General features: G+C 37.8%; 1 non-coding gene across 1 annotated transcript; it reads right to left on the bottom strand.

The window, feature by feature from the left end:
- Positions 1–19,054: 19,054 nt before the first annotated feature.
- Positions 19,055–19,128, bottom strand: TRNAT-AGU. Its single transcript has one exon. It is a non-coding gene; the product is annotated as a tRNA-Thr (tRNA).
- Positions 19,129–20,321: the final 1,193 nt, after the last annotated feature.

Genomic DNA, 20,321 nt, shown 5'->3' with positions numbered 1-20,321 from the left:
GCTTGATAATCAAGTATGAATGTATGTTATAGATATATGATTCTAGGGTTATAATGGTTGTAATTTTATTTTATAATTGTTATAAAATAACCTAGACTTTAGAATCTATAATAAAGGTAAATGTCGCATGCTCACCTAGGATTAAATTGGTACAATTTCAATCGACTTTTCTAAAGAGTTAGAATAGGTCGATTACTTGTTAAACAAAGAGTTATTTACTTACTCGGGGAGATCTTGTCTAAGGTTGGGGGTTCTTAAGATGACAGTTTTATGAAACACCTCCTACCTAGAGATCAAACTGGCGTCTAAGTCAAATAACCCTAGTTTTAATGAGCATGCGTGAGAGATGTGAGGTAATAAAATTTGTTTATCACCTAGACATCATAGGTTAAAATCCAGTATAAGAGTTATACATGGATCTATCACCTAGACTTAGGATATGTTTAATTTAGCTTAAATAAATCTTTAAGTATTTTTTTATATACCTTAAACCGTTATAGAACACTTCAGCTAGAGAGAAGTATCGTATTTTTAGCTTTAGCGTCCCTAAGAGTTCACATCGTGAGGTCCATGCAGGGCTTTGGGCTGTGCTTAGGAGCGGACTCCCTTCAGAGAGTGTTTGCATGGATCAATATCAAGGTGAATAGGGGAAGTAGTTCATAGTAAGTGGGTGAGGGGTATATAACAACATATCCCACGGTCTCTTCCATTAGGTCGCACCGTGAGATTCCTATAATGCGTCTGCATGTCTACTTGGTTGTTATGCGTTATATAGTAATGACCGGACATTGAATGAAGCACGACACATAGTTTATTTTATAAATGTTATAAACGCCTCGTTGTGCACAATCTTTTAGTTGTTTCTTTTTAAGAGTTAAAGAGAAATTAGAACTGAAAGAAATAAGAAAGACATGCATGCTAACTTAAGTTTCAATTCATGGTTTTAAAATGTTTAAAACTTGGATCACATAGACCTAAGGTCACGGTTCTAATATGATTAGCAACCCTAAGGCTTTAATCTTTTAATCAGTTTAAAAGGATTAAATTGGCTAATAAAAGTTTAAAGTGTAGCAAATCTATCTATAAGGGACCTTTTTGCTGATTCTGTCTAGGCTGGGGTATTTAAGTTGACGGAAACGTAACACCCATTTGGGAACTTACTTGGAAAGGTGAATTAGATAGATTTGATGCATGCAAGCAAGTTAAGGACAATCCATTAAAGTGTTTAAATATGACTACTTAAACTTGTTCATATATCATAAACAAACGTTGTTTATGAGCAGAGTTTAAACAAACGACTTAGACTAAAATCAGTAGCCGAATTGTTTAGGTTAATGAATCCCTAAGTAGAACATTCAGTGGAGGTACTTGGGGCGTAAGATGCTTCACTTAAACCTTTCACTTTTCTCCTATAGTCCACATCATGAGATTTATCCTCGTCCTCGCGGCACCTTTGGCGTGTCCCCTCAACAGATGGTGTTTGGGTAGGTCAATATCAAGGTGGATGGAGAGAATGTTCATAGTAAGTGGGAGCGGGAAGTACGACAGCATATCTCTCGATCTCCCTCGTTAGGTTGAATAAAGTTACTACGCATCGCCTCAAGGCACCCTGGGAGTGTCCCCCTAAAGGATGGCAGTTTTGCGCGTTTCTATATTTGATCACTTATAAGAGGATAAGGTAACTTACTCTTGTTCTAATCTGTCTTTTCTCTACGGTAAACGCATTAAGGCGGGACTCTGGCACCGAAAACGATAGGTTACACTTACGCAGAATAGTTAAAGGTTAACGATTCTAGACCAAAAAATGGTGGTTGTTAGGTTCAGTTCCAAGAGTTGGTTCTGCCTAATGATTGAGAATCTCTCATCCCAACAAAGGTGAAACTGATCACCCCACCGGTGGCGTTTGTCCTGACTCACTGGGGCATTATTGCAAAATAGAAGTTTATAACTTAGGGTACTTGAAACTATTTTGCAAAACTGATTGGTTTAAAAGTGGTTTAGCAAAATCTAATAAAGTTCGTAATTTCAGCAACTTTTTCAAAGGGCAACAGCCACCTTATCGTTGTTAAGTGCCGAAAAACTAACTGGCGATAATTTTTCAACATGGAAACACATGATCATGACGATCCTAATCATTGAGGATCTCATGTTTGCTCTCACGAAGGCTTGTCCTCCTATTTCAGCTCCAAATGCCGCTCGAAATGTTCGGGAAACATACGAGCGATGGACAAGGGCGAATGAGAAGGCCCGAGCCTACATCTTACCAAGTCTTTCTGACGTCTTGGCCAGGAAGCATGAACCTATGGTCTCAGCTCGTGAAATCATGGAGTCCCTACGGGAGATGTTTGGACAACCGTCTGAGCAGCTTATGCATAAGGCTCTTAAATACATATTAAACTCCAAAATGCAAGAAGGCACCTCTATCGTGAACATGTGCTAAACATGATGGTCTAGTTCAATGTGGCGGAGTTGAATGGGTCTACCATCAATGAAGGCAGCCAGGTTAACATCCTGCATTCTTTGTCGGAGAGCTTCCTGCACTTTGTTAGTAATGTGATTCTTAACAAGTGAAGTACAACCTTACAACTTTCCTCAACGAGTTGCAGACGTACCAATCTTTACTGAAAAGTAAGGAGAGGCAGAAGGGTGAGGCAAATGTTGCTTCATTCTCCAAGACGTTCCAGAGAGGTTCGAACTCAGGAATGAAGCCTGCACCTTCTACTTCTAACTCTGCAAAGGGGAAGAAGAAGAAGGGTGGTAAGGGAAAAGGGAAGGCAATTGTTAACCCACCGCCTGTCGCCCCAAGGAGGCGTCCACAAGTTGCTAAAGAAAAGTGTTTCCATTGCAACCGAGATGGACACTGAAAGAGGAACTGTCCTTGGTATCTAAGAGAGAAGAAAGCAGCCAAGGCTAAGGCCAAGGCCGATAAAGGTAAATATGATTTACTTGTACTTGAAACTTGTTCAGTGGAGAATGATGATTTTGCCTAGATTATTGATTCAAGCGCCACCAACTATGTTTGTTCTTCTTTTCAGGGAATTAGATCTTGATGACAGCTGGAGGCTGGTGAAATGACGATGCGAGTAGGCACCGTGCATGTCGTCTCAACTATGGCAGTGGGAGGACTCCAGTTAACTTTACAGAATAGGTTTCTTGTTTTAAATGATGTATATATTGTTCCTGAACTAAAAAGGAACCTAATTTCTGTAAAGTGTTTATTACAATGTAAATACACTTTTTCTTTTGATTTGAATAAAGCGTTTATTCATAAAAATGGTGTTTTTATTTACACAGCAAATCTGGAATCAAGTTTATATGTGCTAAGGCCTTTAGCCATTAATTCCCTCAATAATACTGAAATGTTCAGTGCTGTCGTAACTCAATCAAAACGTCGACGAATTTCTCCAAAAGAAAATGCCCAACTTTGGCATCTACGTTTAGGACCAATCAATCTCAATAGAATTGAGAGACTGGTGAAGAATGGATTTCTAAGTGAGTTAGAAGAAAATTCTTTACCTGTGTGAGAATCTCGCCTTGAGGGTAAGATGACTAAATGAACTTTTACTGGAAAAGGTTCTAGAGCCAAGAAGCATCTTGAGTTAGTACATTCTGACCTTTGTGGTCCTATGAATGTGCGAGCCCGAGGTGGCTATGAGTATTTTATCAGTTTTACTGATGATTACTCAAGATACGGGTATGTTTATCTTCTGCAAAAGAAGTCTGAATCNAGGTGGCTATGAGTATTTTATCAGTTTTACTGATGATTACTCAAGATACGGGTATGTTTATCTTCTGCAAAAGAAGTCTGAATCCTTTGAAAAGTTCAAAGAGTTCAAGGCTAAAGTTGAAAATGCATTGGATAGACGGATTAAAACACTTCGATCAGATCGAGGTGGAGAGTTTTTGAACTCGGCATTCCAGGACTATTTAATAGAACATGGAATCGTTTCCCAACTCTCAGCGTCAGGAACACCTCAGCAGAATGGTATAGCGGAAAGAAGAAATAGAACCTTGTTAGACATGGTTCGCTCAATGATGAGTTACGCTTCCTTACTGGACTCGTTTTGGGGTTTCGCAGTGGAGACTACGGTGTACATACTCAACTGTGTTCCCTCCAAGAGTGTTGCAAGAACACCTCTGAAGTTGTGTTATGGGCGTAAAGCTAGTTTACTTCATTTCCGCATTTGGGGTTGCCCTGCACGTGTGCTTGGCAAATCCCAAGAAGTTGGAACCACAGTCGAGGTTATGCCTCTTTATAGGCTACCTCAAAATTACACAAGGGGGTTATTTTTATGATCCAATGGAAAATATGGTGTTTGTTTCAACAAATGCTATTTTCCTTGTGGAGGATCATATAAGAGAGCACAGTCCATGAAGCAAAGTCGTGTTATGTGAACTTTCCAATGAAACTACTGAAACTTCAACAAGAGTTGTTGAAGAGCCTGCCACATCAACAAGAGTTATTGACAAGAGTTCATCCAATAGGTCGGTTCCACCTCAAGAGTTGAGGGAACCTCAACGTAGTGGGAGGGTTGTGAACCCACCCGTTTGCTATCTGAGTTTCACGAAAATCCTTGCTATGGCAGTAGATGGCGACATTGAGATTCTGTTGTCTTATAAGAAGGAAATGGAGGATGTTGACCGGGATGAATGGGTCAAGGCCATGGATCTCGAGATGAAGTCGATGTACTTCAAGTCAGTACGGGATCTTGTAGATCAGCCTGATGGGGTTCGCCCTATAGATTGTAAATGGACATACAAGCACAAATGGGGTGCTGATGGGAAGGTACAGACCTTCAAGGCTCAACTTGTGGCAAAGCGTTATACTTAGGTAAAGGAAGTCAACTATGAGGTGACTTTCTCGCCTGTTGCCATATTAAAGTCGATCTGCATCCTCCTGTCCATTGCAGCTTATTATAATTATGAGCTCTGGTAGATGGACGTCAAGACGACCTTTCTGAATGGAAATCTTGAGGAGATCATTTATATGGTGCAGCTCGAAGGATTCATAGCCCAAGGTCAAGAGCAAAAGGTTTGCAAACTGAATAGGTCCATTTATGGACTGAAACAAGCGTCTCGATCTTGGAACATACAGTTTGATGCTGTGATCAAGTCGTATGCCTTTAACCAAAATGTAGATGATATCCTACTCGTTGGGAATGATGTAGGTCTACTGACTGCAGTTAAGAACTGACTAGCGACCCAATTCCAAATGAAATATTTCGGAGGGGCTCAATTTGTTCTAGGTATACAGATCTTTCGGGATCGTAAGAACAAAGTGCTAGCACGGTACTCTTCAGGAGCATTCCGTAACAAAGACTTGAAAAAGGAGAAGTTTATCTTGTCAATGATCTTAATACTGAGATGCAAGGACTGCCAAGCAGGAGGGCCTACTTCTCGTTCAGGAATTGGAGTCACTTTGTCTAAGGACATTGTGTCCTAAGACACCTCAAAGGTTGAGGAGATGAGACGGTCCCATATATGCGTCTGTCGTTGGCAATTTTGATGTACACTATGCTCTGTACTCGTCCAGATAATCTGCTACGTTGTGGGCATAGTCAGTAGTATCAGTCTAACACCAAGCCAGGTTCACTGGACCGCAGTGAAAACATTCTCAAGTATCTTTCGAGAGAAACGAGGGATTTACATGCTCGTGTAGGTATGGTCCGATGGATTTGATCCTTACAAGATACAAGATTAGAGACTTTCAGACTGATAAGAACTCTCACGTCCACATTAGGGTCAGTCTTTACTCTTAATGGAGAAGCTGTAGTGTGGGCGAAGCAACTAAGTAGAGGTGCATTCCGGACTCCACTACAAAGCGGAGTACGTAATCGCTTGCGAAGCTGTTTAAGGAGGTCGTCTGGCGCAGGAAGTTCTTGACAAACCGAAGTTGTTTTCAGTTATGTCTAGGCCTATTACCCTCTTATTGTGCTAAATAGTGGGGTAGTGGCGAACTCCAAGGACCCAAGGAGTCACCGACGTGGAAAACACATAGAGCGAAAGTATCAATCTGATCCGCGAGATAGTGCATCGAGGGGACGTGATCGTCACAGCAGAATCACTTCGGAGCACAATGTTATTGACCCGTTTACACAGAAGGCCCTCAAAGCTAACAATGTTTAAAGGTCACCTATAGAGCATGGGTCTACAGGATCGCCTGCGGCTGGACTAGGGCAAGTAGGAGATTTTCTTGTACTGGGCTTTTATGCCCTAGTTATTGTTTTATACTAAGTTTTCTGTATACCCCGCTTCACTTTAGGACAAGTGGGAGATTGTTGAGGTTGATGCCCTAAATTCTCGTGTCCTGTAATTTATAAATAGTATATACGAACACTTGTGTTGTTAATATATGATATTTACTTCACATCTTTTATTTTTCACGGTTATATGTTTTATTATTTTTTTTTGTCATAAACTAATAAACATAAATTCTCTGGTTATCTGTATGTGACTCAAGCATGTATGTGGTGACATACAACTGGATCATGTCTTGAGTGATAACCAAAATGGTCTGTAGTAAATGGATAAATGAGAGAAACCTTATCCTATTAACGCTGCGGGCGCGACCCACTTTGTGTTGGAGACATGCGAGCAGGGGCATTCTATACAAAGAGTTTTTATAAGACCTGACCACAAAGTGTTAACGTCTCGTTATATAACACCGTTCATGACAGAGACTTCACTTCACAAGGATGACCAAAGGTAACATGACCTCAATCCTGAGTGAGTTAGGAATTCCTGCCATTGAGGGTGGTCCTTTTATTTGTATGGGTACGAGTGGCCAGGTCGCCGATTCAAACCTACCATTTTGGGGATTCGTCTGATTTGGGAGTTGGGAACTCAGCTACACAAGATGGAATTCACTCCTTCCCCGAGGCAGGGGAAAGTAGATAAATGGCTCCCTTAAGGGCTAATTCCGGGATTTGAACGACATGGCGCCACACGCCTTCTCTTGGCCCGAGAGGTATTCACACATAGTTGGACTATGTTGTATTGTTCATTAGAGGAATCAGTGGTACTTAAGGAGTGAGATGTACCTACAGAGGCAAAATAGTAAATTGGCCCAGTTGTACTTACGAGCCTCTATGAAGGGTCATCGTACTCAGGATTGGTTATATTCGATGGACACAGAAATATATCTGTGGTAAGAAGAGTTCAGCTACTGGTATTTAGTGGAATCACTGACAGTTAACGGATGGTGGATCTCATGGCTAAAAAGTTTAATCAGCTATTCACGTACCGTTGGAGCTTCGCCCACATGTCCATTAGGTCACCTAGGTAGCTTGGATAAAGTTGAGAACCTGTGTTTGGGTTAATTTGAAATGTTCAAATTGACAAAAGGAAGTTCAATTATATATGATATAATTGGACTGGTTAAATATATGATATAATTGACTAAATGTATAAGATACATTAATTTGGAGGAAATTAGATATAAATATTATTTATATCAAGTAGAGGAGAAAATATTATAGTAGATATGTGATATCAAATATAGGATATAAATATAATATGATAATATTTATTAATTGATTGATTGATTAATTATATGATAATTAACCAATTCTTCCACGTTCGAACGTGGGTAGTGGGCAGCATTGGTTAAGGTAACCGACCGGATAAAAATGAAAATCGTTTTTAGTTTTCAAATCGTGCATTCATATTTTCGTCCGCCCAAAAGAATTCATGAAAGCCATCGGGAGAGCCTATACGATAGAAGCTCTTCCGTCTAAACGGTCGTCTATCTCACAATTTCTCTAAACGATCGTTCAGCTTTTCATACACGATCGTGTAGCTCTTCTATACAATAAGCACTTCCACTATACGATAGCACAACCTCATCTTCCACTTGCTTATCATCTACACGACGCGTTGTCCTCCGTCCTCTACCAAACTCACCAAAGCCCACTCTTTGGGTTTTCACTCCGAGGATATCTAGGTTTTACTAATGGTGGTGTCGTCCCCGCTGCAGTGTTCGTGTTAGTACTGATCATGCTGTTGCAGTCGACATACCCGTCGGGTGTTGGTAAATCTGTTGGAAGGTTTCTGCTGCTTTGGGTTCAAAAGTGCGAAGAGAGTCTTCAACTGGTATGAACCCTTTCCCTATTTTTAAATGTGTTCTGAGCATGCCGATAATTAGGTTTATATGCATAACTATTAGTGTTGAATGTATATCATTTCTATTTCGGTCACTATGAAATCGGAGCAATCTGAACATGCTCATGGAACTTTCAATATGAGATCCTTCAATTGGTATCAGAGTCAGGTTTCTGATACTCCGATTTCATCTGTTGCAATGAAATAACATATACATTCATGGTGGGTGCATTTCTACGCTGTTTTAATTATTAAATCTGTTATGGTTGTATCGGATTAATGGATGTTTTCGGGATGTCTAACGTCGGTTTGTTTAAATCCTTTTACATTTGCGGTTGTTTGTAAAGGCATTTACATTTTTTGGCATAAATAATCGTTATCGAGTCTGTATTCAAAGTTTGTTTGAAGACTTGAGTCGTTCTCGAAGTTCTGGGCAAAGGTTGCGGCTCTTCGAGGAAGGAGATAATCTAAGGTTGATCGCATTGTACAGAAGAAGTTCTACGCGATCGTTGTCCATCGCATCGTGAAGATGATGGAGTATGCGATTGCGGTTGAATGCATCGATTAAACGATGGGTTATGCAATCAAGAGTTGGTCGTATCGAGTTGACGATCAGGTACGTGATCACTGAGTATCGTTTAATGTGTGCGCGCTAGACGATCATTTAGGTCAGCTAGCTTCATCGCTTTGTAACTGACTAAACGATCACTTATCATCACAAGGTAAATCATTTACCAAGTTGCACACATCGGTTAGACAATGAGATGCTTGCATATCGGTTAAAGTGTGCGCGCTAGACGATCGTTTAGGTCAGCAAGCTTCATCGCTTAGTAACTGACTAAACGATCACATAGTAACACAAGGTAAATCATTTACCTACCGTCGCGCTACACGATCGAATGGACGGTCAAGCTTTACATCCTCGTCGTCGTTTACACGATCGTTTGCTTATACTTCTATCGTCTAGTGTGCGTTGAACGATCGTCTACCTGCTGGAGTTTGCTACATGATGAAGACCTCCTAGCGGTTCAAGACCCAGTTCGCCCGTGAACCAGTTTGCTCTATGAAAAACGTAATAGATAGGGTTTTTCATTCTGATTTTTAGCAAAAAGCTCATCTCGGTCCATTAATCCTTTGTTTATTACATGTGATGTATGTTTTATATGTCATATGGTATGCACATATAGTAAATCCCACCTTAGGTTATGCAATGACCATGCATCATCTCTTTATTGTAAGTGTTATAATTTAGAGAAGCATGATTTTAATTATGTAAGAGCATGCTCATGCATCATATAATATAAGAGTTATATTTATGCATGCATAAAAAAACATTGACATGCATCATCTTTATATTATAATTGTTATAGTATAAGGGTGAATGATAGCATGTTTGCTTGGTTGTTACGCGTTATATCAAAGTTATATAGTAATGACCAGACATTGCATGAAGCATGACACATAGGTTATTTTATAAATGTTATAAATGCCTCGTTGTGCGCAATCTTTTAGTTGTTTCTTTTTAAAAGTTAAAGAGAAATTAGAACTAAAAGAAATAAGAAAGACATGCATACTAACTTAGGTTTCAATTCATGGTTTTAAAATGTTTAAAACATGGATCACATAGACCTAAGATCAGGGTTCTAATACGATTAGCAACCCTAAGGCTTTAATCTTTTAATCAGTTCAATAGGATTAAATTGGCTAATAAAAGGCTAAAGTGTAGCTAATCTATCTATAAGGGACCTTTTGTCTAAGGCGAGTTCTGTCTAGGCTGGGGTATTTAAGTTGACGGAAACGTAACACCCCTACCTAGGAACTTGCTTGGAAAGGTGAATTAGATAGATTTGATGCATGCATGCAAGTTAAGAACAGTCCATTAAAATGTTTAAATGTGACTACTTGAACTTGTTCATATTTCATAGACAAACGTTGTTTATGAACAGAGTTTAAATAGACGACTTAGACTAAAATCAGTAGTCGGATTGTCTAGGTTAATGATATAATTATATATGATATAATTGGATTGGTTAATTATATATGATATATGTATGAGATACATTAATTTGGAGGAAATTAGATGTAAATATGATTTATATCAAGTAGAGGAGAAAATACTAGAGTAGATATGTGATATCAAACTATAGGATATAAATATAATATGATTATATTTATTAATTAATTGATTGATTAATTATATGATAATTAACAAATTCTTCCACGTGTCGACATGGGTAGTGGGTAGCGTTGGTTAAGGTAATCGGCGGGATAAAAATGAAAAGCGTTTTCATTTTTCAAATCGTGTATTCATATTTTTGTCCGCCCAAAAGAATTCGTGAAAACGATCGCGAGAGCCTATACGATAAAAGCTCTTCCGTCTAAACAATTGTCTACCTCACGATTTCTCTAAACGATCTTATACATTTTTCCTAAACGATTGTTCAGTTTTTTATACACAATCGTGTAGCTCTTCTATACGATAATCACTTCCGCTATACGATAGCACAGCCTCATCTCCCACTTGATTATCGTCTACATGACGCGTTGTCCTTCGTCCTCTACCAAACTCACGAAAGCTCACTCTTTGGGTTTTTACTCCGAGGATACCTGGGTTTCACTAGTGGTGGTGTCGTCCCTGCTGCAGTGTTCGTGTTAGTACTAATCGTGTTGTTGCAGTCGACATACCTGTCGGGTGTTGGTAAATCTGTTGGAAGGTTTCCGCTGTTTTGGGTTCAGAAGTGCGAAGAGAGTCTTCAACTGGTATGAACCCTTTCCCTGTTATTAATTGTGTTCTGAGCATGCCGATAGGTTTTGTATGCATAACTGTTAGTGTTGAATGTATATCATTTGTATTTCGGTCACTGTGAAATCAGAGCGATATGAACACGCTCATGGAACTCTCGATATGAGATCCTTCGATCATGTCATATATAATCAAACTCACTTTTGTCACTTTGAACACTTCAAACTGACCCAAAAACTTATTATCAACTTGAATCCATTGAGCTACCAAGGGGACCTTATGGACCTATGGCTCATAGCTCAAACAGTACGTGAATAGCTGATTAAACTTTTTAGCCACGAGATCTACCATCCATTAACTGTCAAGCATTCCACTAAAGACCGACAATTGCACTCTTCTCACTACAGATATATTTCTGTGTCCATTGGATATAACCAATCAACAGTATGATAAACCTTCACAAATCCTCGTAAGTATAGTTGGGCCAATTTACTGTTTCGCCCATGTAGTTACATCTAACTCCTTAAGTACCACTGATCCCTCTAATGAACAATACAACATAGTCCTACTATGTGTGGACACCTCTCGGGCCATGAGAAGGTGTGTGGTGTCACATCGTTCAAGCCTTGGAATCAGCCCTTAAATGAGCAATCTATCTACTTACCCCTGCTTCAATGAAGGACTGAATTTCGTCTTGTGTAACTGAGTTCATAACTCCCAAATCAAAGAAATCCCCAAACTGGTAGATTTAAGTCGGCGACCTGGCCATTCGTGCCCATGCAAATCAAAGGACCACCCTCAAAAGCAGGAGTTCCCAACTTACTCAGGATTGAGGTCATGTTACCTGTGATCATCCTAGTGAAGTGAAGTCTCTGTCATGAACGATGTTATATAACGAGACTATAACACTTCGTGGTTCGGTCTTATACAAACTCCTTTGTATAGGACACCCCCGCTCGTATGTCTTCACATGAATGATCAGGATCAAACCATCTGTAGCAAGTCACAACACTTGTAACTATTCTACAAAGCGGGCCGCATCCGTAGCGTTACCAATATAAGGTTTCCCTCCTATATTCATATACTACAGACCATTTTGGTTATCACTTAATATATGATCCACCTGTATGTCTCCACATACATACTTAAGTTACAAACGACAACCAGGGGTCTTAGTTTATTGGTTTGTGGTAAAGCAAATAAAACGTCCAATGTTCATAAACAATGGTGAAGAAAATATCATATATTATTATCACAAGCGTTTGTTCAAAATGGTGATTACAAACTACAAGACACGAGAGTTTAGGGCGTCATCCCCAACATTGTTCAAGTTTCAAAATAAGCCCTTGAGGGGGAAATTTATCTACTTACCCCAACATCAGAGAATAAGTGAATTCCATCTTGTGTAACTGTGTTCCCAGCTCCCCAATCAAACAAATCCCCAAAATGGTAAGCGTATCGATTCTGCGATCTGGTCACTCTCACCCATGCAAATAAAATGACCACCTTCGTAGGCAGGAGTTCACAACTCACTGATTCAGGTTATGTCACCTATGGTCATCCTGGTGAAATGTAAGTCTATACTATTAACGGCGTTATATTATGAGATTAATCATTTCGTAGTCCGATTTTATACAAACTTTTTATATAGGATATCCCCACTTACATGTCCCCACATGAATGATCAGGATCAGATCATTCGTAGCACTTTACAACACTTGTAATATCTATAAAACGGGTTGTATCTGTAGTGTCACTAGGATAAAGTACACAACCATATCTATCTATTACAGATCGTTTAGGTTATCATTTAAACATGATACATTCATATGTCTCTATACACATATTTAAATTACATAAATTAACATGTGATTTTTGTTTATTGGATTGAGTGTATGCTCATAAAATAACAATTATTTTAATAATAACAATTTGTTTATACAAAATTTACAAACTACAATAATACAAGAGATTTAGGATACCAATCCCAACATACTATATAAACTCTCTAATCGTATGGGCATTATTTGGTAGATTGTGTATTTTTAGTAACATTCTCTCTAATATTATTGTTCTCCCTTTGCCATGTGGACGTAGCTAACACATTGTTAGTGAACCACATGTGTCGATCTCTATTCTTTTACGTTCTTTTGTATTCTTTAATTGTCGATTTCATAACAGTTATCAAATCTATGGGAAATGTAGTGGAGAAATGTTGTAGACATCTCTCTCATGATTATATTAGTACTCCGAGTGGTAGTGGGCCTAGTGGTAATAGTACTAATACACCAATTGTCTTAGCCTCGGATGCCATTATTGATTGTGATCCAAATGAAAGAGTAGGTGAAGACTTTGTCTATGATACAATTGATATTGATTTCGAAGGTGATGAGATTAGACCTTTCGAACAAGGGCCAACAATTGATATTTATTTGTTGGAAGCAATGTTAAGAATGAAGGTGATTTTGACATACTTCAATGGTGGAAGATAAACAATCATCGGTTTGAGGTTCTTAGCCATATGGCTAGAGATATTTTGACAATTTCGATATCTGCTATAGCATCCAAATCAACTTTTAATACAGATGGACGTGTTGTTGATTCATCATGTTATTCATTGGCTCAAAAAACCGTGGAGGCTCTCATCTGTACTCAAAATTGGCTAAATTTTGATCTAATAGGTCTTGAAATTTAGCATGAATTGGAAGAGGCTACATTAAGTGTTTATTCAATTGTTTAACTCTAAACTTTAATCGTTTGTATTTTATAGTTGTAACTTGTAAGTTTAAAATCTTAATGAGGTTGTCTTTCTCTTCTTAATCTTAATTATATAAGTTTCAGTGTGGTTATGGATAATGAAAAGGAGATTGAAGACCTTCCAGATTTTGCAAAGTTCTCACTTATCAATCATTGACTTGTGAATGTAAGTTTAACTTATCTTATATTTATATTTTTTTAAATCTTAATGAGGTCGTCTTTCTATTCTTAATCTTAATATTAATTATATAGGATTCAAAGTGGTTATGGAGAATGAAAGAGACATTGAAGACCATCAAGATGCGATTGTGTTTTGTTGTTCACTAGTTACTTTAATTGTAATGTGACTGAGACTTGAAATGTTTTGTTGTATTTGTGACTAAGACTTGTAATGTTTGGTCGTATTTGTGACAATACTTGTAATGTTTGGTCGTATTTGTGATGTACTATTTATTTAGTTTCATTTTGTGCTAATTAATTAATTTAGTAATATAGATTTTTAGACATTGAAGAATGAAGTGAAGGACATTATGTTTGTTTCTTTTCTTAATATGACTTTAATTCTTTAGCTATTGTTGTTTGCGTCTGTATTTTGTAATATGAGTTATGAACAATGTAATTGATATTTGAGGATATAAATTGCAAATAGATCAAAGAAGACACTCTTGACTCTCATACTAGCTTTCTTTTTAAATATATGTGCTTTTTTAAGCAATTAAGCCAACACAATCCCAAAAAATAGACATTTTAAATATTAAGGGTTATCAAATCATATCAATATTTTAATACCTCTCTTCCGTAAGTATTAAAATTTATAATGGTATCTTAAATTATTGACCACAATCACAAATTAAGGGGAAAAGGTAACCATGATTAATAAGGCAATGTTCAATCTAAATTAATAAATTAAATTCATAGGGAGAAAAAGGAAGGTTAACAAATGATAAATTTTTACGTATTTGAAGGAATTCATAGAGGGGGGGAAATGATTTTTTTTTTTTTCGAACATGAAAAATTTTGAAAGTCAAATTACCCCTACATTTACTGTTCAATTTTCTTTAACTTTTATGAATCTTAAAATTAGTTTTTCTAAACCTAATTTTTAAATAGGTGACTCTTGATAGTTAATTTGTATTAGCATTGCAATTATGATAATAATTTAGAACAAAATATAACTTTTACCTAATCACATGCATGAGTAGTAATACTGTAATAGTAATAGCCTATAGTACTAAGGGGGCGTTTGGTGTCACGGTCATGCTTGTCCAGGGCGTGTTGTCCATGGCTGCTGACTGCCTCCACCTATGCTTTCATCATATATATTTTCTTTTGCTAGGTAGTTAGGTTTATATGTACTTTTCTTTGTGAGTGACCGCTCGCCCATCTCCATATGCAAGGGTAGCAGATGTGTTTTTGTTCAGAATGCACTATATGGGGATAAGACTAACCATCACTTCCCCATACCCAGAGTAGTATATTATAAAGTTGTTGTTGTTGTTGCTTATTGCTTTCTAGCCTATTACAATTTTTCTCTTATCTATTCTTACAATCAAATTGTTTGTGAAAACCTTTTCTCCAAACCCATTTTCTAAAACTGTTTTCTCTAAAACGGGGGTGGAGGCTGCAAGAGGCACCCGGTGTGCCATTGGCTGTTCGTATTCGTACTGGCTGAGTTGTTCGTGAGCGGGAACAACTGCCGCATAATCACTAAGTGAAGCTTCGGAAAGGCGATTGAGACAGTTGGTATCAGAGCCAAGTCGACTCGTAGAGTTGAAAAGTTGCGATCATGTTTGCTACGAAGCAATTGGGCAAGTCCCATATTGACCGATTAGTCGAGATTGAAGAGCAAATGCTCTATTTAATAGAAGTCTCTGATTAGTTTCGGTTACATGAAGTCGCTGACAAGGCCGATGAAATTGATGCAGTGGCTGGCCGCTTAGACGGGATGCCCGTTAGAGAATTGTTGACAAGGGTTGAGACCCTAGAAGAAAAAACCATGATGGATAAGCCTCTCGAACATGGGGGTTGTTCATCAGGATCTGTTGCCTCGATAGAAGAGCGTGTCAAAGAACTAGACAGTTCGCACAGAACGATCATTCAAATGGTGACCGAAATGTCCGAGGACTTTCGAGCCACCATCGATGTCATCTGAGCAGAGATTATATACATTAGTGCAAAAATTAACCTCACCATGAGAGCAGTGGGAAATCAACCACCAGTCAGGGGTGAAGCCCAATTCAACAGGGTAAAAGTATCCGAGAGGGATGGTGTACCATCGACACGTGGGAGAGACTGAAACAATAGTTGCGTTCTCAGTTCTTCCCCGAAAATGTTGAGATTTTGGCAAGACGCAAGCTACGGGAATTGAAACATACTGATATTATTAGAGACTATGTGAATTGTGAAATAATTTTTCGGATTGATGTTGGACATAAGAGACATGTCCGAAAAAGACAAAGTTTTCTGTTTTGTCGAAGGCCCAAAACTGTGGGAAAAAATAAAACTGTATGAGCAGAGAATACAGGATCTCCCAGCTGCATACACAACGGTCGAACGGTTATTTGACTTAATTGATGAATCTCAAAAGATGAGGCAACACTCGAGATTCCCTAATAGGGGGAGAAAGAGCAATGGTCCGAGCCCATCGAGAAACTGTAGGGGAGATAAAGACAACAATGGGGATAATAGACCTCCTCAACAGACGACTAGAAATACGTGGCGGGGGCAGAATCAGAAGAATTTTTATCGCCCCTTATCCTGTTATATATGTAAGGGTTCACACAAGGCGAGCGAATGTTCGGAACGAGCCGCCTTTAATGCTTTCCAAGCCTCGTTAGCTTCGGATTGAAAAGGAAAAATTGTTCAAATGAAAGACGAGAATGTGCGTGCAGAGGAAGATAGAACCCCACGGGTTGGGGCCTTGAGATATTTAGCTGCCCTCCAAAAAGATGTAGGGGAAGAAAAGGGATCCCATAGAGGCGGATTGATGTATGTCGATGCTTGGGTCAACCATAAATCGACCAAAAGTACCATGGTTGATTCGGGGGTCACCCATAATTTTATGTCCGAAACAGAAGCTAGACGGCTTAATCTCCATTGGGAAGGAGGCACAGGTAAAATGAAAGCAGTGAACTCTATGAAAGAGGACAGTCGTAAAGTTAAGGGACTGGAGTAGCCCTGCTAATTTCGTGATCGTTAAGATGGATGACTTTGATGTGGTGTTGGGAATGAACGTATTGCTTGAGCACAAGGTAATATCGATACCCCTCGCCAAGTGTTTAGTGATCACCAGGTCTACGCCCACCATTGTGAATGCTGAGATCAGACAACTAAAGGGGATAAAGATGATCTCGGCCCTCCATTGGAGAAGGACGTTATCCATGAGTCAGTCAAAACCGCGGAAGAGAGGCCCCAAGAAATTGTGTGTGTCTTGGAGCAGTGTCGTTTTGTTGAGCCGGACAGTTTACACAAGTCTCCGACTCCAAAGAGGAGAAGAAGGAGACACCGAGAGTTCCTACCAGGAGACTGGGTTCGAGTGAATTTGTGCCCGGACAGTTTCAAAGTCGAGGGCAAATTTAAAGGACCGATGGAAGTCATCGAAAGGGTTGGGAAAACCTCTCACCGGGTGCAGTTACCATCGTGGATGGAGATCATCTTGTCATCCACGTAAGTAGACTTAACCCTATCATCCCAACCATGCCGAGGAAAGATGTAGGGTGATGACCCATCCGCAAGCCACAACAAAGAGAATGGCAGGAGAAGAAGCCACAAGACACTTGCGGGAAGGAGCGACAAAGCGGAAGGACCAGACCAGGTTGGGAGAGTTCCTAGAGAAGTGGAAAAGCCTCCAAGACAGAGAAGTTCGTTAGAGAGCGCATGGAAAGCCTCAAAGGCCACTGCTCAACAGTATGTTGAGTTCGAGCAGAGTCGATTGACGGGGATGTATTTGTGGGGGAGAATGTCACAGTCATGCTTGTCTAGGGCGTGTTGCCCATGGCCGCATGACCTCCTCCACCTCTTTTTACTATGCTTTCATCCTCTTTATTTCCTTTTGCTAGGTAGTTAGGTTTATATGTACTTTTCTTAGTGAGTTCGCCCATTTCCATATGCAAAGGTAGCAGATGTATTTTTGTTCATAATGCTCTATATGGGGGTAAGACTAACCATCATTTCCTCATTCTCGAAGTAGTATGTTATAAAGCTGTTGTTGTTGCTTATTGCTTTCTAGCCTACTACAATCTTTCTCTTCTCTATTCTTACAATCAAACTGTTTGCGAAAACCTTTTCTCCAAATTCGTTTTCTAAAACCGTTTTCTCTAAAATGGGGTGGAGGTTGCGAAAGGCACCTGGTGTGCCATTGGCTGTTCGTATTCGAACTGACTGACTTGTTCCTGAGCGGGAATAAATACCGCACAATCGCTAAGTGAAGCTTCGGAAAGTGCGATTGTGACATTTGGCGCGCAGAGTTGAGTTGAGTTGAATTTGTAATTATTATAGGAGAAGAATAATTGGGAGAGTTTATACGAATAACAAGGTGAGAAATGTGAGTTAATGCGAATAACAAAATAATAAACCTCTTTAATAATTGGTGAACCAAATGGGGGTAGTTTTTTTTTACCCACCCAACCCAATCCAACTTGGGGGGCCAAACACCTAAATAATAAATAATTAAATATACATTTTTAATTAATTAATTAATAATCATTTCTTTAAAAAAAAATAAAAAGAAAAAAGATCAAACCGACCGTCCGGTCAGTCATTTTTTACTAAACAACGGTCTATGGAAATTTGGTCATTTTTCAAATGAATTATGGTCGATTCGGTGTCAATCTGGTCGGAAAACTAACTCCAATCAATTGATGATCACCCTATTGATAACATTAATTTTGACATTTTTTAAAAAAATATATGCTATTTAAAATGAGAATTGAATCAAGTTTAAAATAAAAATGGACTTTGTTATACATCTGTGTGTACTTTTTTCTCTTTTATAAAATCCAAAAGATTAAGAAGTAATAAACCTCTTTAATAATTGGTGAACCAGACGGGGTGGATTTTTTTTACCCATCTAACCCAACCCAACTTGGGGGCCAAATACCTAAATAATAAATAATTAAATATACATTTTTAATTAATTAATTAATAATCATTTCTTTAAAAAATAAAAAGGAAAAAGATCAAATCGACCATCCGGTCAGTCATTTTTTACTAAACAATGGTCTATGGAAATTTGGTCATTTTTCAAATTAATTATGGTCGATTCGGTGTCAATCTGGTCGGAAAACTGACTCCGATCGATTGATGATCACCCTATTGATAGCATTAATTTTGACATTTTTAAAAAATATATATGCTATTTAAAATGAGAATTGAATCAAGTTTAAAATAAAAATGGATTTTGTTATACATCTGTGTGTACTTTTTTCTCTTTTATAAAATCCAAAAAAATTAGTATGCTTTCATTGAGAGTCGAACTCAAGACCTCCCGCTTACTAAACGGGTGCTCTAACCAACTGAGCTATGAAAGCTTCTTTATGATAAAACGTTAATTAAAATATACATATACGAGCGATTAAAACAAAACAAAACAGAACATAAATACTAAGGCTTTTTTATAACGATCTTTTTATCGATTTTGAAAACGTAGGCTTATTTCCTCTCTGTTAGGGAGGATTTTGGGAAATTCTTATAAATAAAAACATCGAAATATATATATATATATATACATTTTATAGCAAAATGTTCCAAAAGTGTTACTTTTGAAATTTTTTACTATAAAGTGTAAATATTTTTATATTTAAAAAGATTTCTATAATTTTTGTATTTTTTAAAATATTGGGATTTTTTGTCAAATTAAAACAAAAAAAAACTGTTAAAAAGTACTTTTTCTTTTTAATTTTCAAAATTTATCTTAATTTTAGAAGAAAGTGGATATTGAAACATATAAATTTTGGGAGAAAATAGTGTTTATAAACTTAATTTATAAAAATAAAATAATTAGTAATTGGAACATATTATCCATATTTGGATATGAAATCCACAAATTTAAGAATTCAATTTAAGATTGTGAGTATGCATTCACATTAACTTGATTGTATGTGTCACACTACAAGATCTCATGCATATGTGCAATTTACTTGATCATATCTTATTCGACACAATTTCGTGACTACTTAATTTTTTTTTTTTTTATTATTATTGCTATTTCCAACCATAGATCATCTTGATTTTAAATGTTTATAAAAGCCGAAATAATCTAAATTATAAATTTTGAGCCATAACTTTGAGTGCTATTGGCCAAATTGGTTTTTTCTTGTAAATAAAATACGTGTAATTTGTTTGTCTACATTAAGGAAGATAGCTTATTTGACTATTAGACATAAGAAAATTATTTTGGTCAAGAATTTGGATTACGTAACAAATTTCTTCAACGTTTTGAGTTGTGGATGCCCAAACCATGATGAGATGAGAGATGATTGAGGGAAGAAGCGTGCTCCCTTGATGGTACCTATCTTGATATATTTCAAGGAATTGTCCAATAAAATTCTGACACATGGTAAATATTTTATTTAATATATATATATATATATATATATTTTGTGTATAAAAAAGGATGCACGTGATTAGATGCAGCCTACCCAAGAGGAAAAGGTTGTTATGGAAAGGAGAAGGAGAGGAAGTCATATGAGAAGATAAAGAGGAGAAAGGAGAGAGAGGAGAG

This window comes from Benincasa hispida, chromosome 9 (assembly GCF_009727055.1).
Source record: "Benincasa hispida cultivar B227 chromosome 9, ASM972705v1, whole genome shotgun sequence".
Classification (NCBI taxonomy): Eukaryota; Viridiplantae; Streptophyta; class Magnoliopsida; order Cucurbitales; family Cucurbitaceae; genus Benincasa; species Benincasa hispida.
This window is presented reverse-complemented; position numbering and strand designations above follow the sequence as displayed.